Source organism: Sinohyriopsis cumingii, chromosome 14 (assembly GCF_028554795.1).
Source record: "Sinohyriopsis cumingii isolate HCF-2022 chromosome 14, ASM2855479v2, whole genome shotgun sequence".
Lineage (NCBI taxonomy): Eukaryota > Metazoa > Mollusca > Bivalvia > Unionida > Unionidae > Sinohyriopsis > Sinohyriopsis cumingii.
Window position 1 is genome coordinate 102526576 of NC_142974.1, and position 25205 is coordinate 102551780.

General features: G+C 36.6%; 1 protein-coding gene across 14 annotated transcripts in view; it reads right to left on the minus strand.

Annotated features, from left to right (window-relative positions):
- LOC149784510 (potassium voltage-gated channel protein Shaw-like) overlaps positions 1 to 25205 on the minus strand; it is a 167953-nt gene that overhangs the window by 93116 nt on the left and 49632 nt on the right. For 12 of the 14 annotated variants that reach the window (XM_089932600.1, XM_089932599.1, XM_089932597.1 and 9 more), the window contains exon 2: positions 11889 to 11974. The gene's annotated coding sequence lies outside the window, so the exon portion shown is untranslated. Of the gene's footprint in view, positions 1 to 11888; positions 12015 to 12162; positions 12252 to 25205 lie in introns of those variants that run through there. The other 2 variants (XM_089932594.1, XM_089932593.1) reach the window with 2 other exon arrangements.

Genomic DNA, 25205 nt, shown 5'->3' on the forward strand with positions numbered 1-25205 from the left:
TGTTGTAAGTCTGCAGACGTGTTTTATGTTGAACTTAGATATTATTAGCAAGCAAAACCATTATCTGGACCATAATATTATTCTGGAACTGTTGTTAATTATTCGAAGGAGTTCCATCTTGTCAGGATTCGTGAACATTCCAAATACGCCTCCAGCCACACCCCCTACAACATCGTAGCCATGAAATTCATGGTGGTGACAGGACGTCAGGAAGCAGGGTTGTATTATTCCACGCGGATTTGCAAACTGACAAACATCGATCCAGAAATAGCCTGGATCTAATGTCGAAAGACCCCTACAACGGACTATAAATCAAGAACCGTCAGAAATGTCATTATGCATGCTTTTACGAAGAGGGAAGGTCAGACCAAAACGTTGCATCAGTTATCATAGGTTTTGGGGTTGATTTATCGGACTAATGCTTTGTCTACATGAATGACAGGGCTACAGAGCTATCAATCGTCTGTTATTAATTTTGCTTTTGAAAACTCAGCAAATAAACAACTGGAAATGTCGATATAGTGTCTGATTTTCCGTGAACAATTATCATTCTCTCTAACCCCCCCCCCCAATAAACCCTTCAAAAAAGAACAAAAATGATAATAATTTTTTAGGCATTATTTCTGTGAGAAAATCACTCTTAGGCTGAAATTGGGTTATTGCAACATTTTCGTAATACCCGGGTCATAAAGTCTCAAACGTTTAAACCCTCGCACAAAAATGCAGCCAGTTTTGTCTCAAGTCATTAGAGGAGATCTTTTCACTTGATAACCTCTATTATAAAGTGGGATGTGGAACTCAGATTATATTTATATCATGAGAAATACTTACAAATGAAAGTACTATATTAGTGAATCGGCTTTCAAATTTTATTTTAACTGAAAAACTTGCTTCTGTGTCGTGACTCGATACTCGCTTTTGTAGAATTCGATAGGCTCTTGTACGCTTTTGTAGAATTCAATTGGGGGCCCCGAGTGGCCGAGTGGTCTAAAGCGCTCACCGTTCCGGATCACTGCCATCTCACCTCTGTCTGCGTGAGTTCGCGTCCAAGATTCGGCTAGCGTGGGTACATGGGAAAGCCTGCCAGTAGCTTCTCGTGGGTCGGTGGTTCTTCCCTGGGTTTTCCAGGGTTCTTCTTCCACCAGTTATACTGTCCGCCATGTATAGCCTATCTTGTGCTGAAAAATGGCGTTAAACCCGAGTACAATAACAACAGAATTCGATTGGTTTTTGTACGCTTTTGTAGAATTCGATTGGCTCTTGTACTAGTTGTAGAATTCGATTGGCTCTTGTACTAGTTGTAGAATTCGATCGTCTCTTGTACTAGTTGTAGCATTCGATTGGCTCTTGTACTAGTTGTATAATTCTATTGGCTCTTGAACTAGTTGTATAATTCGATTGGCTCTTGTACAGACTATCTTTTTTGGATCAGTACTCGCATTACTTTACTATATATTCGGCATTTTTACCCGTGCTTTTCTAAACTCGATATACTGACCTACTTTACTCGATATTCACTTGATCTTAACCCAATAATCGTTTTCGTGTATTCAGTACACACTTTCTTAAGTCGATACTTGCTTTTGCGCACTCGAGGTTCGTTTTTTCTATACTCAGTAATCGCTTTCCTCATTCGATACACGTGTTCATATTATTCGATTCTCACTTGCTGAATTCAAGACTAGCTTTTATGAGGTCGACGTTGTCTTTTGTGAATTAGATACACGCTTTTCTTTACATAACGTCCGTTTTTGTAAAATTGGTACCTGATTTTCTTTATGACGGTCGTTTTTCGGTAAAATGGCCGCCGTATTTAATGTTATAAGTTTTGAACAGAACAAGACGGCGGACAGAAGTGTGAACACGATGATGTTTCTGCTTTAGTACATAAATATTTAGTCTGGAACCCAAATATTTTCCACAGAACAAAATATATAATGATAAATACTGAAAAGTATCGTAGCCATCTATAATTAAGTTCAACACTCTCTGTAAGTGCAATTAGCACACTTGTATTTTAGGCTGAGTTACGATGAGATGTACTCAAACCAAGGTAAAAAAGTGCTGCTCTTTACAGACACCGTGCAACATCGCATATTGTTTTAATAAATTCAGATAGCACTTGGTTGCTAAGGAATGTTTGGGTTAAGGATATTACGGATGTTTTCATTCCGTTCATTAACAATATCTCTAATGCATTATCCCTAATTATACAGAGTGTCCTTTCTAATCAATGCTGATGGAGTGCGGAGCAAACAAACTTTTACTCAACGCACATCTGGGGTCCAAATGAACGCTTTGTCGATTGAAATAAGTACGTTTTAACCTGAACTTCAAAGAGAGATGTTGATTGGGTGAGTGGTTTATTTAATGATTGGTTAATATATGGACCAATGAACGATTGATTTACTGGATGAAACTCTTATTCTATGTGAAGAATGGACAAAAGAATCCATGAAACATTTTACTCTCTTAATATCCATCTGCTAAATGACTATCCCATTTTAGTCAGTGTTTTTGCATTGGTTTTTACAGCGCATCAACGCGATCATGACTATATAGTGCGGTTTAAAGGTTCAATAATAAAAAAGTATATCCTATTTTAGTAATCATAAAATTAAAACCGCGAACCGTTAATCGTATGATACATGCAATGAAGGACAGTGTAAAGGAATACGCTGTGGTAGCGTGTAATTTAATCAGATAACACAGACTGCGTGTTTGTGTCTTTCTTAAACCTTGCAATGGAAAGGTGCTCATATGGATGTTATCGGAAATTAAGAAGGACTCTTGGTTTAGTTGCACAATACGGATATCTATCAAACTACATGGGGCTACATATGGCTTAAGTCGCAATACGATGTTTAATTTCCTTGGAATATATTCTGAGAATTCGCATTAAACGATTTGAGCGAACAAGATCTACCTGCTTCTTTGACCTGCATTGACAATTGTAACCTAAAGACTCGAGTACATTTTTTTGAGTCTATGTTGCTAAATACTCGGCGTGTCGGACTCGAAACTTCAAGGGTGCGGGTTTGATTCTCGCCATCTGATCAGCCGGGGTCGGCTATCATTGTGTACCGGGGAAGGGCGAGTAACTCCAACTGACTCGGTATTAAATAACCGTCATGTGCTCACCAGTCTACCTATTTGATGAACAGACCATGCAAGCAAGACTCATGCACACCAGTCTACCTATTTTGTGACTAGATCATGCAAGCAAGACGTATGCACACCAGTGTACCTATTAGTGACCAGACCATGCAAACAGAACTCAATGACACCAGTGTACCTATTTTGTGACTAGCCCATGCTAGCAGAACGCATGGACACCAGTCTACCTATTTTGTGACCAGACCATGCAAGCAAGAGACTGTGACACCAGTCTTTCTATTTTTTGCGGACTAGGCAAGCATGACGCATGCACACCAGTCTACCTAGCTTGTGACCGGACCATGCAAGCAGAACTCATGGACACCAATCTGCTTATTTTGTGACCAGACCATGTAAGTATAGCGCATAAATACCAGTCTACATATTGTGTGAGGAGACCGTGCAAGCAAAAGGCAGGGGTATCAGTCTACCTATTTTGTGACTAGACAATGCAAGTAAGAAGCAAGGACACCAGTCTACTTGTTTTATGACCAGATCATGCTAGCAAGACACGTGTACACAAGTCAACCAATTTTGTTATTGGAAAAGGCCCTAATGAATATTTCACTGAAAGTTCAAACCAAACGGTAATTATTGCCAGGCTATAATTCTCCGCCACCTTTTCAAGTATCCATGACAGAGACATAGCGCTGTTATTCATTATCCTATAATTTGTAATATTACCAGCATCACAAAACAGTGAATAAAAAAACTAATTATGAAATCTATCTCTGTCAGACCAAAAGGTCATAGAGCACTCTTGCACGTTTCGAGTTAGTCACATGTATCAGATACTTTTTCGCCGCCATGATTAAAAGCTAGGAGAAAATTAGTATAAGATTACATCTACTAGAACTACAGGCCTTACAAAACAATCACAATGCTGAGTTTCCACTGACATTCCCCTAGAATGGCCTTGCCGGATTATGTGTGTGTGATGTAGGATGGTGCAGATTCCACGTGCCTTGTAGCAGGTACAAATTAATTACCACAAATGCACGTGCCCCGTTTGACAGATGCTTATTATGTCATGTATGCCATTTTCGTCTGCAAAGATGAAGGGAAAATAGGAGACTCGCTCGATAATTATGTAAGGGAGTTGACCGAACCGTGCAAAAGTCACTGTCATCCCTTTCTGCAGATATTATTCGTGACTAATTCAAATGTCAGAGGTTGTACTTGTACTAAAATTATGTTTATTGCACGGTAATACATGAATAATGTCTCATTAAATCTTGTTTCTGTGCAACCTAATCACATATAATACTTTCCTCAAACGCACTGGTAAAGATAGGCCCGGCCCGAGGATGTGCGGGGCCCAAGGCAGCAAGCGATGAACGCGAGGCCCCATGCAAAAAAAAAAAAAAAATGCACTGCGGAATTGATTTCCCGAAAGCGCGGGGCCCAAGGTGGTTGCCTCGTTCGCCTTGCACTAGGGCCGGGGTTGGGTAAAGATGCACACATGTGATCACATGACGTCAACTATATTAATCAAACCTTTTTGTAGCAACTGTAACCACGAAAAGTAGTACATACCTGCAGTCCTCAATATCTCACAACCGATGATGTTTAGAGGGATGAGCGATTTAATTCAGCGATGAAGTTAGTAGTTGTTGGTTGGAGACCAAACGCAAATGTTTTTACCTTGACATCAGCTTCACTGACTAGAGGAAAACATCTCTTGATCGCCACCTGAGAAAACTTACATTTTTTTCGGTATTTCGTTACATACAAAATCACAATGCGCGATCTTGCGGAACGTCGTCGCCAATTTTATTTCGCATTTTCTGTAGCCTGGTGTACATTAGCTAAATTGCCAAAGATTTTTTCGTGTCTCCTTTTGCAGAAAGAGTCTAGTTATATCCCACTGGTAATGGATGAGGGCGTTCCGAATCAAGGCGTGAAAAGCAGTTTCATATAATCCAACAAAAAGAATATTATCTTCGATGGAAATTATAAAATATACCAAACTGAGTGCTCATCATCATCCAGTTAGTAGAATTGTCTGATCAATATGATCCATGCCCTTTTACAGTCATTATGAAATTCATAAATATTTAATGTTCTTTAATATTCCGCAACAAATTTATATTTCGTCCGCATTGCTGACGAGACAAAATCAATCGTTTAACTTTTTGTTACATTTTGGTTCTAATATTTCGTCTGTCTCTTGGGGAATTTCATTTGTTTTTAAAGCTCTTTACAATAAGTCTACAGTTTAAATCGTTATGACAATATGAACTAAAAGACCACGTGCGTCATTCCGTTTCCTGTAAGATACGATCTGCGTTACACAATGTTCAGGTCTACACTACATGGTACGATCCAAGTAACACGAGAGTCATTATATTTGCTTCGTAAATATCAATATACTCAGCACCGGCCTAGTGGTTAGAGCGTCCGCCTCGGATGCGAGAGATCGCGGGTTCGAACCCTGGCAAAGTCATACCAAAAACTTATAAAAATGGAACTGACGGCTGCCTCGCTAGGCGCTCAGCATGAATGATGTTAGTGTTAGTACTGGTCTACCTGGCGTCGGGATAATGTGACTGGGTGGGACAGCATGCTACATATCTGCGGCCCAATGCTAGATATAACTATAACCTGCAACACTGCAGACATCGTAGCAAAATGAATGAATTGTTTTAAAAGCAAAGTTAAAAATCCATATGACAAACACACACGCAAATACTCACTTTGCTGTCGAACATTCCAAAGAAAATGAAACCCGATTGGACGAAAAGATGTCAAGAAAACGACAGTAGTACCTTATATTACAGGTATATTCTCTCATATATTTAGAGTTTACATCTTAAAACACGACTACCCTGTTGTTCACTGTGACCATAAGGTGAGCTGCGGAAGCTGAGTAACTAAAGCGTTAGACTCGTATCCGAAGAGTCACGATACCCACCCTGGCCAACCCATATCAATGGAACTCGTGAAAACATTATTATCTTTTATTTACTTTTGACCACTCAGGTCAGTGGAAAATAAGGGAAACTTATCATTTCATTACCTACGACTACGCAGGTGAGAAAACATTAAGGGGAAAAATTTATCTTTTGATTACATATGACCACGCAGGTCAGTGAGAACTAGGGAGTATTGGACCACACATCAGTAGGAAGGGAGAAAATGAGTTGTTCTTATTCTTAAGAATATTGGAATTCGATTTTTCGGTAAGCTTTTTGAAATTTATACCGCTATACTAAATCGATTCAGTGGAAGCTGGTTTTAGAGGTTCATGTTGTAAACCGCTCCGGTGGCCAAGTGGATGCGGGATCTCGTGGGTTCGATCTTCGGCCGAGTCATATCAAAGACTTACAAAAATGGTACTAACAGCTGCCTCGCTTGGCGCTCAGCATTAAGAGGTTAGTGTTAGGACTGGTCAGCCTGGTGTCAGGATAATGTGACTGGGTGGGATATCACTCTACGTGTCTGCGGCATGATGCCCCAGTGTTAGACATCACTATAAAATGTCACACTGCAGACATCGTAGCGATATGACTGAAACATTGTTAAAGCTACGTTAAAAATCCAAATCACACACACACACACACACACACACAGACACACATATTGTAAATCAAAACTCAATACAAGTAAGTCACGGGTGATCAGTATTGTGGCCTGAGGTGTTGCACATGGTGTGTACATTTTACCTTTATCTATTTAATAAGTCATCTACTGCTAAAGATAAACCTTAATGTTTCTACGTCTTTATTACACGTCTACATCTTTCATATTTACATTTTAACGGAAAAACTAGGTAGCGATAATGCGACAACAAGCACGGGTTTTATTTTGTATAATAGTCTACTTGAAACTGTCCAAAGGTCTTGAAAATTAAATAATTTTGATAAAACAATCTGATTAAAATCAGATCCCCACTAGTATGCATGAAGATCTGACAGCGACCGCTTAGGGGTCATGTTCTGGTAACCTATGTTATTATCATAATCGCAAATTTTATCAACCAATCAGATGACGTCTTATATCTTCGCGTTTGGAGACTTAGCAGTGTGGATAAAGAGCATGAATGTGTATTGAACGATTTGATCCACTTTCTATTTTTTGAAAGCTGCATTTCCATCGTCTAATGCAGAGTTCACCAGAACATGACCCTAAAGCGTTCGTCGCCAGATCTTCAAATAGGACAGCGGAGATCTGATTTTAATCAGACTGACTATCAACAAGTGTACAAATATATAGATCTCCAATTGTTTTAATATGCTTCTTCTCGGACCTGCTTATTGTCCAGTAGTCTGCTCGATTCGCCTCAAAGGCCATACTGACTGTTTGATGCACCTTGGCTTGTTATCAAACTAAAATAGAGTGAATTTATAGGACAAATCTACAGCATTCTAAGTCTTTTTGGGTTGTAATATGGCATGTGCATATGACAATTTTTAAATGTTAACGTACAAAAATTGTAGTCTGTGCAAATGTAATCTCTAGTTGTTGTCCATAAAGAATAAAAGGTCAACACTGTCCAGGTGTTCGGCATCAGTGTATTGGTGTCCCAAGTAAGTACATATTTAATTTTATTTATGACCAATCAAAACTTACCGTTTGGTCTTTTTAATTTACACTGTAATACTACTGTGTGATTATTATTTAAAGGGATCTTGTTTGTCAGGTAATTTATTAATAGGCAAACATTTAGCCAACGCTAAAAATTATACAGGAGTATTGACAAGAAAAACTTTAAAACGTATTTGGCTGACAATCTTCCGTCGATTCGTGATACGTAAAAAATGTATTTTTAAGAATAGTCAAGAGGCAGCAAATGGACTGTATCACATGACCACGTATGAAACAGAATGTGAATTATAAAAGCAAATCTCATGACCGAAAAATTTACATATTTAACAAACTAGCAGACAGCTTCGGTGGCCTACTAAGTTGTTGGAGCGTCCGCCTCCACTGCGGAAGGTCGCGGGTTCGACCCCCGACGGACTCATATCTAAGACTTTTAAAAATGATACATGCAGCTGCCCCGCTTATCGCTCAGCATTAAAAGATTAGTATTTGAACTGGTCGGCCTGGTGTCAGGATAATGTGACTGGGTGGAACATGATGCTACATGTATTTGGCATTATGTCCTAGTCCTACACATCATTATTAACTGCCAAAAATTGTTAAAGCTACGTTAAAAAAATCTCTCTCTCTCTCTCTCTCTCACACACACACACCACAGACACACAAACTAGTATGTTTCCTGCCTTATTGTCCCTATATATTTCTCATATCTTAGCTTATTATTTCTACCCGACATTTAATTTCTTATAAATACTGGAGGTACATCTCTCATAATAAACACAATTTTAGATATGCATGATCTGCTTCTACGCATATATATATATATATATATATATATATATATATATATATATATATATATATATATATATATATATATATATATAATAGTTCGTAGTGTAAGTGGAGTGGAAAATCCTCAGACAAGCTTTATAGTATCGAACCATTCACTGGTGAGTGGGATGCCCTTCATACAATCGGAACATCCTCAGTCTTTTCCATCAAAATTCGAAGCAATCTTCCGATATAATTCACCACCTTTGAGAACTATATTCTGAACTACTTTCGTTGAACTGGAACAATATAGACGCGGAAGGAGACAAAGTCACAATCGGAACATCCTCGGCAATTGCTGTGGTAACATATGTGGTGCACTCTGACAAAGACGATTCAAGAAACACATTAAACTGATGTGCATTCCCACAAAATTTCGAGCATATTCACGATTTGACAGAAATAGCCGAGCAATGTTATGATCGGCCTTGCAGAGAACAAGTCTCCGAGATGTGATGTTATTGTGCCGATAGCGTATATATAAGACATACATACCTAACTTGTGCATACTTTTTGAAGGGTAAACCTTGAGTAGAGTGCAATACCCTGTCAATGGCCACACGTAAGACAGAAACTTCTTCTTCTTCTTATACCTATTATTATTTATAATTTATTTTCATGTGAACTCAGTTAAGGAAGTTTATGATGCTGTAACACCTGATAAATCTTGGACTTTTAAGGAATTGTGATTTATATAAAATATTTTGACCCTGCATTTTGAAGAATTCTATATTTTTGTCTCTATCTCTTTTTTATGTACATTTTACAGAATTTTAACATATTTGCCCTTTATCTTTTTTGTTGTAGTATACAATGTTTACATTTACCTTTGCAAATCGCGATTTGTACATGTTTGTATAGTAACTCATCGATACACACACACACACACACACACACACAACACACACACACACACACACACGATCTGTCTCGGTGAAGCATATCTGAAACCTGACGTAACATCTTGAGTTTGTACCTGTCGTGTGTCCTTCCTTACTAAAGTACTCGGTACTTCATATCGCTGTTAAGAGAGCCTTCCCATTACACACGAAAAATTCATTATTCACAAATATTCTAGCATAGCTTTCAGAAAAGAATCAAGGAACTCTGAGTACGTTTCGCCAAAATCTTGAATTTGCCTACAGTTTGTATGCTTTCTGAGAATCTGTATTACTGGAAACCATGGTATTGGTCAAAATAAGTACCTTACATATTCTCCATATTGGACTTACACATTTTTTATTTACACGTAAGTACCTTATATATTCTCCATATTGGACTTACACATTTTTATTTACACGTAAGTACCTTACATATTCTCCATATTGGACTTACACATTTTTATTTACACGTAAGTACCTTATATATTCTCCATATTGGACTTACACATTTTTATTTACACATTTTTATATACACGTTTCTTTTACTTTAAGTTATTTGTCTCCGAACTGAATAGTTTTTTTAAAGGTTCTATGATTTCAATTCTTTCAACATCTATTTTCTTAATGAAGTAATACACTGACCTCTTAAACTAGCTTCGTCATCATTATATGGAACAGATGCAATAAATTTCCGTTATTTTATGTAAATTAAAGATTCTAAGACCGATTGTCTGGAAATTGTGACGCGAAATAATGTTTCTATACAGGTGATGAACGGTGGCTCCTAAAAGGGTTCAATGTTGGGGGGGGAGAGGGTAACCCCTTATACCTGGTATGCAGACATCCTCATTACTGAGTAAGGCACGACAACAAAATAACCCATGTCAATCACGAACCAAACAAAAACGTCTACTCTAATACATTCTCACAAAAAATGCGTGTAATTAACTCCAACGCTATCTTGCCACTGCGTGGCCTTCCATTATGCAGTCGTATTGCTCATGTACAAAAATCTCGTATGTTATCGTCTGCGTCTCGTTTCCGACATTATGTTCATAAAGCACGGCGATTAATAAAACTTACCTACAAAAGTAATTCATTCTCCAGAGTATTTGGACTGCATTAGGATGGCCCTTGTGCACAATTTGTAAAATTTAAAATCTTTAACAACCGTAAAAAAAAAAAAAAAAAAAACTGCACGTGATGCCCAAATGAAGTTCTGAAGCTTGAAAACATCAATAACTTGAGGCAGTCAGACCAAGTCTATCCCAAATAATCATTCAAATTAACTGTAGATGTCTCCGTTAGAATTTTGTATCACTGTTCTGCTTTTCTTAGCCTTTACATTTTCTTAGGCTCGAGTCATGAAACGTACACGTATGGGAAATGTTAATGAAAATGATTGTGAAAACAAAAAAGTAACAAAAGAAAAAAAAAACGCTCCTGAGAGCGGCTAGCGAGACGACAAAACATTAAAAATAACCGACAAATATTCAAATAATGCACATATAGCCAATATTTACAACCAACAAAAATTTCAGTTACGAGAAGTTTTCTGTCAAAGTAAACTGAGATAATACGTGACAGATATATATATATATACTTTCTTCTTACTTTACTATAGTCGTTGCTTTATTTATTGATAGTAGTAGTATCCGAGGTAGTGATGGTAGAAATAGTAGTTGTGGTGGTTGTGACAACTAAGACAACGCTGATGATAGTGGTAACTTGGTCGCGGTTATGATGTGGTTGCGGCTTCAGTGATGATAATTAAGGAGATGATAGTGATGAGGACGATATCGGTGATTGCGGATAGAAAAATGAAGTAATTGGGGACCACCGTGCTGGTGTTTCTGGTAGCGATGATTTTGATGATGATGATGATGATGATGATGACGATGATGATGTGGGTGGTAGTTGTTCTTGTGAGTTATGACGTTGGTGATGATGTGAAAGATGAGAGATATGATGAGAATAGTATTATCTGAACGTTTCATATTGTAAACAGCATTAAAAATGCAACGTATTTGGTATTGAATGACGGGCTTGAGTTACCGTGCGATATCGTTGGCTAAAACATTCATATTAGCAGCAAAACGACATTATTTTGTATGATTATCGGAAGGGGGGGTGGGGTGGTTTGGGGTATCTTTTTGTTGTTTGATACCCTAGTTCTTATACAAACTCAAACATATCTAAACTAGTCATATCAAGAACCTCCATGTCAGTACAAGCGTCCACTGCTGGATTAAACACTGTGGAGACCTTTGGGCCTTTAGGCAGTCGAAATCTTGCCCCCGCCCACCTACCCCCATCGCAAATTATCTCCTAATACGTTTTATCAATATTATTTTGATCCGTTGTCACAGGGCCACTAGGCCGGTGCCTGTTCTGCCTATTGAGTAATCCGGCACTGCAAGCGTCCTAAAAAAAAAACAAGGTGAATATCATTGTTTGATAAATGAAACTTACCTTGAACGTTCGTAGTACATGCATGGTAAATCCACAGTTGAAACTCGGTAATGAGTAGGATTCCCACTTCGGCTCTACACTTTCTCCTGAAACAGCGAACAAGAAACGGTGAGACTGGATGACGCTCTGCGGAAAGAGAGTGAGATATTTGAATGCATTCGACTGTCAGAAAGCACTTCATGTACGGATACGTGTATTCTTAGAATTGTGAGCCATTCCTGCAATAAATCATAACATTAAAGGAACCTGAGAATGAAATGTAATAAGAACCAACCTCTGTGCATTCTGAAGCCTTATCCATATAGCAGGTTTCATTCTGCTAAAGAATCGGGGAAACAGAGAAAACAAAACCAGCTACATTTTCAAACCAGTGATAGTACTACCATGAAGTGTTCTGTAATATAAATGAGAAGAAAAAAAAAACCTATATAAATAGGTGCTGAAGTTAAATGTGTGCTAAGTATCATGTTTGAAGAAACACTGAACACTGGCCCTAATAAAAACATGTGATAGTAAAGTTAACACTGATTAGACAGCCATAACAATAACCATCAAATAACCAAGTTAACACTGACCAGCTATAAAATTAAACATTTCTTTTCAAAAATGAAGTTAAATATTAAATTTTTAATTGAAATTACTTAAGTTTCATTTAAACAGTGATTTAAATATATAACTTATATAACTGATGATAAGTGAGGCTGGGATAGTTCAATCAAGAATTATTTAAACTTCTTTTCCATGCCCATTCTGTTGCCATGAACGACCATATTATACCAACATCTGATTAGTCTAGAGCGCTTTTGTACAAGTTGGGAGAACTTGTTATACAATCGGCCTAAAATAGATGTTTCAAGTTTTTCTGTTACTTTCCGTGCAAAAGAAACACTTGCTGATTCCTGCTGGCCCGCATAGCCAGAAAAAGACCACTTCTTACTAATTCTAATTTTATTCACAACAAGGATGGTACACAGCTGAATGGCCTGGCAGGCGCACAATATACGAACGAGTCAAAATGTTGTGATAACTGGGCAAGAGTCCGCACGTGGCGAAAACCAGTACGGCATGTATCTGGTAAAACGTTGGCAGGTGCCTTTCGAGACAATGAACATCGGCTCTAAAAATTAACCTGATTTAGCCATGTTGTCAGAGTAAGAACCTTGAACTTTGTATGCTTGTTTGCGCGCGTGTGTGTGATTTGGATTTATAACCTCTTAATGCTGAGCGCCAAGCGAGGTAGCTGTTAGTACCATTTTTGTAAGTCTTTGGTATGACTCGGCCGGGGATCGAACCCACGATCGTATGCTTGTTTGCAAGTTTTAATCTAGGAAAAATAAGCGCGGAAATGAGCGAAAATATTTAAATCGAAAGTTGAATTGGCGAATGAATGCGATTGGGGTTGGGGTGGGTGGGTGGTGTGTTTGTCTTGGGGATTGGGGGTTGGTTGCTTTTGTTTCGACATAGGGAATAACTTTTTATCCCTCGTATGAACAAAGCAATGTCCAGGTGGCTGGCTCAGCTTGTGTCCTATACACAGGTGTGACAGTCTAATGTGTGTGCTTATTTTGGGTGCTTAGTCGGTTTTAATTGCCCTTTTAAAACATTATTGGCTACATACTGTATATGAAATGGAAGCCAAGTGCCTTTTCTAAGAATATACTGAAACAGACGAAACAGCTGGCATGAATTGATATCAAACCGGTACCAGTTGACTATCATACAAGGAGCCGAGCTCCCGTGTTCTTGCTTTGGCGACTCTCCATAATAAGGAAACAAATGCGAGGACTTAGCGTAATATCGCCAGACGTCATGACGTCATTTGGTCTTAGAGAAGGTCACCGTGCACGTTCTAGGCCTATGCAAAGTAGGCGTTTTTGCGTTGCACAGAGTGTGAACATTATTCAGTGATTATCGAAAATAAATTTTCATTGTAATATTAAGTTCGTCTTTGCCTTGTTCTGAAAATTTCACTGGCTGACGCAAAACCAGAACGATGCTTTTTCGGCTGGCAGTCGAAATTTTATCTGAGATATTATTGTCATTATACATCAGTAACACGTTTTGATTTTGACATATACGGGATCCGCTCCCAAACACGTGCTAGATAGGGCTGATTCAAACTAATGATACTGAGGTGCTTGAGAAGAAAGAAAACAATTCTAACAATAGGATCTGTGGCTTTTCCCTTCAAATATTTTCACTGGACATTTCTTCCATCGGATTCACTGTGGTTATTAAAAACAGTTTGTAATTGGATGAGTTGTGATATATATACAAATTATATGTTTACCGATTTCTTGCAAAATGAGATAGTTACTATAACTGTATTAATCCGCGTCAGTAAGAATCACTTCTGGCAACTTATTTTAGCAAACTTCGCTCAAAATTAAAAGAAGAATGGTTCACATCCATGGACTTTAATCTGAGCTATGGAACAGAAAATGGCTCGGTCTATTGGACTGAAAATAACTCAGTATGTGGGACGCCGTGGTCTTGATATTCCACTTAACATGCAAAGAATATCATTATAGTTATTATCGAACACAGTTAGAACGCGCCAGGTTTTTGAAGCAGACGACAAGTGAATTTTCATATGGAAATAATTTTAATGGATTAGTTGAGTGGTCCACCTAAAAACTTTGAGATGAATACCGGCAGAATGCCGTCTTTATATTGCTGATTCGGATTCAATCGAACATAATGCTCCGTGCAATTTATTTGGAGAACGTGATGCTCCTTGCGGTTTATTTGGCGAATATAATGCTCCGTGCAATTTATTTGGAGAACGTGATGCTCCTTGCGGTTTATTTGGACAGCCGTGGCGGAGGAAAGTAATGGTTTTGATAAAATGATCATACAAAAGAATCTCTATATTGGGTCGATAAACAAAAGAAATCAACAAATAACACCAGAACAAAAGGATGAGAGTGGAATTACATAAATAATACAACAAATACCATAAGTAACTCACGGTAACAACGTATTTATGCTGCTGCGTTAATAACTTTCAGCTTTGATGAGTACTTGAGTAACTATTGATTTCGATTTTTGTTTTAATATTGTTTTGTTATACAAAGCCCTATGTATTCAATTATTTATAATTTCCGAAACGATGTGATATTTTTCTCAATACTGTCCGCGCACTGAAGCACTGAAAAGCACAAAAGATAAAACAACATGAAATATGCAATATCTGTACAACTGTGGCATTATGCTTTTGGAGAGCCTCTTTCGGCTAAAGAATTATATTCTATTTTTGGCCTAGTTTTATGATAGACTGTGCCGTTATCTGAACCGGATCTTTGAGTTTGAATATGTATTAATATAATAAAATTATAAGTAAAGGCCAATCCTGCTTTGTATGTGTAAGACAATGATGAATGTTCGCAGTTCCGTTAAGAAGCTAAGTATCTAACGTGAATGGATATAATGACTTTCAAGAACAAATTACGATAACACTGGTAGGAGCCAATTTATCACCGAAATATTATCATGTCCGTCGACTTCTGCTACAAACGAAAACATAAATTCATATAACGTCCGTCAGCTAGTTCGAATATATGACGTCCAAATAGCTCTTGCTGCGCGATAGTTTCATTTATCATGAATCATGCCCTTTCAGAAAAATGTCTGTTACGGTGCGATGTTTCATTTATCATACTGGGGCCCCGAGTGGCCGAGTGGTCTAAAGCGCTCTCCGTAACGTATCACTGCCATCTCACCTCTGTTTGCGCTTGTTCAAGTCTCGGATTCAGCCAACGTGGGCATGCGAGAAAGCTTGCCAGTAGCTTCTCGTGGGTCGATGGTTCTTTCCGAGGTTTTCCCGGGTTCTTCCTCCACCATTAATACTGTCCGCCATGTATAAGCCTATCGTGTGCTGAAAAATGGCGTTAAACCCTACAACAACATCATTTATCATACGGTATCATGTCCATTCAGAAAAATGGCTGCTACAGTGCGATAGTTTCATTTATCATGTGAGTATCATGTCCTTTCAGAAACAAATGTCTGTTACAGTGCGATATTTTCATTTGACATGTGGATATCATGTCCTGTCAGAAAAATGGCTGTTACGGTATGATAGTTTCTCTTATCATATAAATATCATGTCCTGCCAGAAAATGAGAAAAGACCCGATGATGTGATTTCGGCCATTTTTTCCATGATAAATATATCTGCACTTCGGAATAAAATTATGTCAAACGGAATATTCAGAAATGGTGAGAAATAGTGTAAACAAAAAGTCATTGGAATTGCTTTGCTCATTACTTTGTATAAAGAAAGAAACTCGTTAGATAATATGTCAGATCTGAAATTGTCTTTTCAATCTTTCGTCAATAGAGTTTATATACATAATGTCCAGTTTTGTACTTCCATTTTTTTTTTTCTTGACCTTTATTCTCATCCCGTTATTTACTCCTATCATCTTTCTGTTATCAGGAAGCAAAGACCGAGGGAAAATATGCTATACTAATCGTACTACGATTACTGCTTGTACTGAAACACTGTAAGGTGATTAATTACTAAAATTGGACATCCAATAAGAGTATACATTTTTTGAACAAGGTCTGAAAAGGTAACGTGCTCTTATTGGTCACTATATCAAATATTATTCGGTAGAACTTTGCAACATGTCTATTACAATGATTAAATTTGGTGAAGAATGTTAGCGATCTGCTCGAACACTATATTGTGCGAAGAGATGATAACGTACTTTGCTATGGAGCAATTTAGTGGAACTGGCGAATTGCAAGAAGAATTGTTTTTTTTTAAATGTAACTGTTTTTTGTAGGCACAGTGTCTCTCATGGAGTGTATAAAAGTTGTAAGACATCAAAAGGGGGTTAAGAGATATTAATTTATAAAACCCCAGTTTGTGTCCTGGAGGTATCTGTCAGTGGCATTTTTGTGCTGCGTCACCGATGATGTTGTTGTTGTTGTTGTGGGGTTTTAACGCCATTTTTCAGCACGATAGGCTATACATGGCGGCCAGTATTAATGGTGGAGGAAGAACCCGGAAAACCCCGGAAAGAACCACCGACCCACGAGAAGCTACTGGCAGGCTTTCTCACAGTCACCGATGATAATAACCTTTTTCAGTTTTGTTCTGCACATCCACAGCCAACTCAGTAAAGCAGTACATACAGCCGAATGGTTTTCCTGAGTTTTGGGGAATATCCTATGGTTGTACTCACTACACAGTAATGGAGCAGACTGGTTTGCTCGAGTTTGGGGAATATAGTATGGTTGTACTCACTACACAGCAATGGAGCAGACTGGTTTGCTCGAGTTTGGGGAATATAGTATGGTTGTACTCACTACACAGTAATGGAGCAGATTGGTTTGCTCGAGTTTGGGGAATATCCTAAAGTGGCACTTATTCTATCCATTGGGAACAAATTATCGTGCATGGCAGTGAAAGGTTCGTAGAATACGGATATCTTTTTCAGTTAATTATCTGATTTCGGAGGGATGCCAGCTGTACTGAGTAAAGTGTTTGATAATCCCATCTTCTCGTTTTTGATATCAGTCCGTCCTTCGTTACCTGAACAAAGAAACATTTAGGACTTTATCAGAAGCAAACGGAATATTTTATGCCGAGTAACTTCTTTGTGGTCTCTGTCAGTGTATCCCCTAGGGGGTGCAAGATTGGGGGTCAAAATCTTCCGCTTGGTGTAAAAAATAGGGATCAGACTGAGTAAAAAACAAACTTTGATATAAAAACTGGGGGTGAAATAAGAAATCTGGAAATCTCTGAAGAACAAATGAGGGTAAAGGGAAACACTAGCCTTTTCTTTCGAAATAATAATAATAATAATAATAATAATAATAATAATAATAATAATAATAATAATGTCTTCGGAAAATAAAGCCCTTAAAACTGATATGTTCTGCTTTCTTCATGAAGTCTTCAATTAATCTAAGAAGAAGTGTCAAAAGAAAGGGTACGTAGCCAATAATTTTGAATGCCCGAAAGTTAAGCACCAAAGACTTGATTGCAATAGCAGATAGGGCCTCGAATGTTCACGTTCATCACGTGCTAATTGTCAATATCATTACTTCCATACACACTGCTCTTCCGTAAACAATTCGACCCGGGATCATAAAACAATGATCTTAAGTCTGAAATTAAGTTTTCACTATTAGCCAATATGCAACAAGCTTTCAAAAGTAACGTCATTTATGACTGGTCGATAAAAGATCCCAAGCACAAACTTAGGCTCAAGAGATTTATCATTTCCAGGTCAAGAAAAATTTAATTTACGTAGCATACTGTTCCTGAAAATGTTAGAGAGCTTATGTGACAGATAGTTTTTGTATCTATGATGTAAAATATGTATTTAGTTTTTGTATCTATCATGTAAAATATATATATAATTTTTGTATCTATCATGTAAAATGTATCTTTAGTTTTTGCATCTATCATGTAAAATAAATATTTAGTTTTTGTATCTTATCATGTTAAATGTATATCTGCTTTAAATAGGTGGCACTTACTTTAGTCTTAAACTGCTTTGGTTCCAATAGATTTACTTCAACTTAAAATATTGCAGCTTAAACAGCACAAATTTCATATCTTGCGGAATTCGGGTAGAAACGATAATGATAAATATGATTGATGACTTTTGACGTCATTGTGCTAAAAGATTGTGGGATCATTTTTTGCAACGGATCTGTGTAGGGGCACATGAAAGGTCACAAGGTATCTTGATCATACAATGACGTCATTCTTCCTAGGCAAAAAATTTACTGAATACGCCCACCAGATACACTATAAACTTTCTAAGAGATAGAAGATACGAATGTGCACCCTTCTCGATAATATATGCTGTCAAGTAATGACACATATGGAGTAGTGATAAAAAATATCGGCTTTTAAAATTATCTGGTTTTAATGATAACTTTTCGCCTACTTTGACTTCAACGGGCTAACTCTTAGTGTGCCCAATGCCAGAAAGTCAGTATGTCGCCCAGCACGAGAGGTGCATTATTTATACATAATATTCATGCTTTGAAAGAAACCTTGGCTGCAGAAAAGTAGAAAAAGTTATTATACTCCAACTATATTCTGTCAAGATGATATATATATATATATATATACACACACACATCTGCGGCCTGGACGATCTATATTCATAAGCGTCTAAAATAAATAAATAAATAAATAAACAAATATATATATATATATATATATATATATATATATATATATATATATATATATATATATATATATATATATATATATATACATGCACACACACACACACACATCTGTGGCCTGGACGATCTATATTCATGAGTCTAAAATAAATAAATAAATAAATAAATAAATACATACATACATACATACATACATACATACATACATACATATATATATACATATATATATATATATATATATATATATATATATATATATATATATATATATATATATATATATATATATATATATATATATATATATATAGGCGCTCTACAGATATTATGAACTTCTGATGTAAGGTGAATTTTTTTTTTTTACATTCGCAACATGCACAATGGAGAGAATGTTGGTATGCCCCTCTGTTACTTTCATGTACTGTAGCTGACATTTCTTTGGATATTGCACTTGTGGAAACTGTACATGATCTAAGCACACAGCTAACTAAAATGACTCTTCCCTTGTGCAAAAAAAAAAATCAGCCTGATTTAGTCCATTTTTGCAGTTATGAAAATAGGGAAAATTAATTGTGCCAGTTTCTGAAAGTGCAATGAATGAATTACCAAATATATAAAATCTAAACAAAGTTATGGGCTCTTTCTTTTGACAATTTATCTCTGTAGTCCAGGAAGTAAAAATAACCAACCAGAGCTAGCAGTTTTTTGAAAGATGCACATCTGAGGTAAAGCCAGTCAGTACACTCTATAACCCATATTACACCCATCAATCATACACCGAAACAAAGGGAATTAAAGTGTTTTCAAAAATATCTAAGATATACAAGGTCTTTTTTAAATAACCAGGAAACCCGGGGAAATTATTTTTCTTTTAAAATCTAACACTATGCAAAATACTAAACTGGCAAGCGCCACCATATATATATTTTAGACGCTTATGCATATAGATCGTCCAGGCCGCAGATGTGTATAGGTCTTCGAGATGATTATGTCCAGGTTCCAGAAATACAGACGATTCTCACACACATAATCAAATTAAATTATAATATCTCAATGGCTGACGTAAAAAGTAGAACCAATCAGATGTCATCATTTTGAATTCAATCTAAACTTGGGTTTCATAGTTCTGGGGCCTGGTTGATTTACATGATTCTTTGCCGCGACTGCTGTAACCTGAAAGATCACAGAATTTTGCATGAAAAACACAACAGTCCGATAGAGTGGATATTGTTATGTACACGTAAGGCCAACAGGGAGAACAGTCGTAAAGGGTTTAGAGGTTTAGACAAAACTAAATTGATTAATTTCATGCAAATTATTCTTCATTCCGATTGGCTGAACAGTTTACACGTTCGAAACAGCACTTTAATGTAATGGTTTTCTCACAGTGATATAAGCTCCACCAATCTGTGGATAGTGCTTGCGCCCATAATTATATAGCAGTTAATATAATTGGCTATATAAGTGAATGCCTACATTTTCTCGCTAGAAAATCGCATTACTGAGTAGCGTTGCTAGTTTTAGTCCGCACATCATTTTATTGTACTGACCATATTTTTACATGCTATTGTAAACAGATGTGCCATACTGCGCATATAATGAACATATACATATATTATGAATATATACACATGTGATGAATATGCACATATTGGGAATATAAACACATATAAGGAATATATACACATGTAAATAATATACACATATAAGTAATATATACACATATATAGAATATATACACATGTAAAGAATATTTACACATCTAAAGAATATACATATATAAGGAATATATACACATATAACGAATATATACACATGTAAAGAATATACACATATAAGGAACATACACAAATAAGAAACACATACACACATAAGGAACATACACATATAAGGAACACATACACATATAAGGAATATACACATATAAGGAACACATACACATATAAGGAATACACATATATAATACATATAGACATGTTGCGCATAAAACATAGTCCCGAACTCTTGTCGATTTTTTAGCAGTTTTATAACCAATAAAATTTAAAAACAGATCTTCTTTTACAAATTCGAATTAAAACCCTTAATTTTATTTGTTGTTGTTTGGGGTTTAACGCCGTTTTGTTTCCTCCAGCGCATGATAATACATGGCATACGATCCCGATGGTGTAAATTCGCCATTTTATGACAGACGTGGCATGTTGTTTTTGTTGTTGGTTTTGTGTTTTGGTCTTTTTTATTTTTTGTTTCTCAATTCATTTTGGTCAGTCGATTCGAAAAAATGGCTGCCAAAATATGTATAGCATTAGTTAAAGAAAAAAAGTTCCTTAAGGCAGGGTAAAGAATATTTTCCCACTATCGCAGCCAATTAGTAAAGCAAAAACTGCGCAAGAATGTCATGGGCTTATTTGGACCAATCAGAATCACATAAGGTGTGTTAACGTGTGGTAATATCAAACAAATTAAACTGCACACACTATATGTAAAGTGAACAGACTACATGTATATGATAAACACATATAAAAATACACACACATATTAATAATTTACACATATAAGGGATATACACCCATAAGGAAAATATACACATAAGAATTCGAATATTGTTTTGATGCTGTAAAGACAGTGGCTGGTAAAAAATATCTTCATAATTCTTCCTACATATTGGCTCATTGTAGCTAAATCAGCAAACTAATAGATATTCATGTTAAAGGCAATTTTCTTCGAAAAAAATAAATTGTAAAAGGATTAAGTGGAGCTTAGATCTAGCGCACATGCTCCCTGCCATTTGAAATACTTGTTTTCAATCGATGCCCGTTTTAGAGCGATCTTGGAGATCATAAACATGAAATCTGCTGGGGGAAAATATTTGATCAGAATGCCGCATTTGTGATGCAACCCAAGTAGTGTCGGACTCATCACAGAATAATCAATTTCATTAATTATTAATTTTCTCTGCCAGAGGCGAGTACGTCAGTGTGTGCGTAGATTCGGAAGATTGAGAGGGAATGCACGACAGATTGCAGTTAATCTACTCCCGACTTGGTTTCACATTACCCAAATGTATATCTATCTGCTCCATAATCCCCTCCCCTTCATCATGTCCCCCTCCTTCCTCAGTGTTAATATATGGGGTTTAACATAAATATGTACGATACAGATGATTCCCAAATTACTTTATGTAAAACCTTGTGATTGTGACAAACAAAAGAATATCGGTGACACATTCACAATGGGAACAGTATGAAATGTTAGCGTAGATTAATTAAGATCACACGCAGTTCCGGCCATTCAAAAGACAAAAGGAAATACTATATTACATTACTAATCACTAGGATAACGACAAGCATATTCCGAACGTTACCTCTTTATCTTCATATTGTTGATTACTGTGCAGGAGCTTTCCTTCAAAAACACTATTAGTTGAATAGGATTTTAAGAGGAATAAACAAAGCGACGGGCATCATTAAATATACGTGTGGAATGCAAGTTTTCCAAATAAATAAGTATACATCTAAGCTTCAAAGCCTAATGTTACATCAATAAAACTGTATACAAGAATTAATTTGCCATCTGAATCCCTTTAACGTGGCTTAGATGAAAATGGTAACATTGTTTCATAACATGCTATACATGCCTGTCTTGGAGAAGCATCTCATATTTGTCAATTTCAGTGGTGTGTCAAATATATTACTAAACCAGCGCCATGTATTTACTTGCATGTGTGATTTTGATTTTTAACATAACTTTAACAATGTTTCAGTCATATCGCTACGATGTCTGCATTGTGGCAATTTATAGTGATGTCTAGTACTTAGTCACATTATCCGGACACCAGGCCCGCCAGTCCTAACACTAACCTCTTAATGCTGAGCGCCAAGCGAGGCAGCTGTTAGTACCAATTTTGTAAGTCTTTGGTATGACTCGGCCGGGGATCGAACCCACGACCCCCGCATCCGAGGCGGACGCTCTAACCACTAGGCCACTGGAGCGGTTTGAAGACGATGTGTAGAATGTTCTAGAGGTGTGTATGGTTCTTAACTACAGTAACGATGGTAGTCTGTTTATATTATTTATGTTAAAATTATCAGTTTTCTGTATCACCGTATCAAGCTTAAGGAAAAGAAATTTTGGGAGTTTAAAAATATGTAGTCATTAATTTTTCCTCAAGCACCACTACAATCAAATGTATCATCTTGAGTACCTGTTTATATAGGTTTACCTGTGTAGGTCATGTTGAGTACCTGTGTAGGTCATGTTGAGTAGCTGTATGTCATGTTGAATACCTTATAGGTCATGTAGAGTACTTGTATAGGTCGTGTTGAGTACCTGTATATGTTATACTGAGTATATTATTGGATCATTTAGAGTACCTGTATAGGTCATATAGAGTACCTGTATATCTCATGTAGAGTATCTGTATTGGTCATGCTGAATACCTGTATAGGTCATGTTGAATACCTGTATAGGTCATGTTGAATATCTGTATAGGTCATGTTGAATACCTGTATAGGTCATGTTGAATATCTGTATAGGTTACGTTGAGTACTTTATAGGTCATCTAGATTAGAGCTCCTGGATAGGTAATGTTGAATACCAGTATTGGTCTCGTTGAGTCCCTTATCGTCATGTAGAGTATCTGTATAGATCATGTTGAATACTTGTATAGGTCATGTAGAGTACCTGTATAGGTCATGTTTAATACTTGTGTAGGTCATGTAGAGTACCTGTAAAGATCATGTAACTTTGTTGAATACTTGTATAGGTCATGTAGAGTACCTGTATAGGTCATGTTGAATACTTGTGTAGGTCATGTAGAGTACCTGTAAAGATCATGTAACTTTGTTGAATACTTGTGAAGGTCATGTAGAGTACCTGTATAGGTCATGTTGAATACTTGTGAAGGTCATGTAGAGTACCTGTATAGGTCATGTTGAATACTTGTATAGGTCATGTTGAATACTTGTGTAGGTCATGTAGAGTACCTGTATAGGTCATGTTGAATACTTGTATAGGTCATGTTGAATACTTGTGTAGGTCATGTAGAGTACCTGTATAGGTCATGTTGAATACTTGTATAGGTCATGTTGAATAATTGTATAGGTCATGTATAGTACCTGTATAGGTCATGTGGAATACTTGTATAGGTCATGTAGAGTACCTGTATAGCTCATGTAGAGTACCTGTATAGGTCATGTTGAATACCTGTATATAGGTCGTGTAAAATACCTAAATAGATCATGTTGAATACCTGCATGGGTCATGTTGAGTACCTTATAGTTCATGTAGAGTATCTGTATAGGTAATATAGAGTATATGTATAGGTCATTTGCGTACTGTATTGGTCATGTTGAATACCTGTATAGGTCATGTTGAATACCTGTATAGGTCATGATGAAATACATGTATAGGTCATGTTGAGTACGTTATAGGTCATATAGAGTATCTGTATATGTCATGATGAATACCTGTATAGGTCATGTTGAATACCTGTATAGGTCATGATGAAATACATGTATAGGTCATGTTGAGTACCTTATAGGTCATATAGAGTATCTGTATATGTCATGATGAATACCTGTATAGGTCATGATGAAATACATGTATAGGTCATGTTGAGTAAGTTATAGGTCATATAGAGTATCTGTATATGTCATGATGAATACCTGTATAGGTCATGATGAAATACATGTATAGGTCATGTTGAGTACGTTATAGGTCATATAGAGTATATGTATATGTCATGATGAATACCTGTATAGGTCATGATGAAATACATGTATAGGTCATGTTGAGTACGTTATAGGTCATATAGAGTATCTGTATATGTCATGATGAATACCTGTATAGGTCATGTTGAATACCTGTATAAGTCATGTTGAGTACCTTATAGGTCATATAGAGTATCTGTATAGGTAATATAGCGTATCTGTATAGATCATGTTGAGTACTGTATTGGTCATGTTGAATACCTGTATAGGTCATGTTGAAATACATGTATAGGTCGTTAGAATTTATAAGGTGGACTTAAAATAATACAGGTTTAAGATTTCATTGTAAGTTTGAATCCTAGATAAAATTACTTTAGATATATCATAAGGAACATACTCGGGCTTTTCCGTAAAGTCGAGAAAGATTTAAAAAAACATCGGCT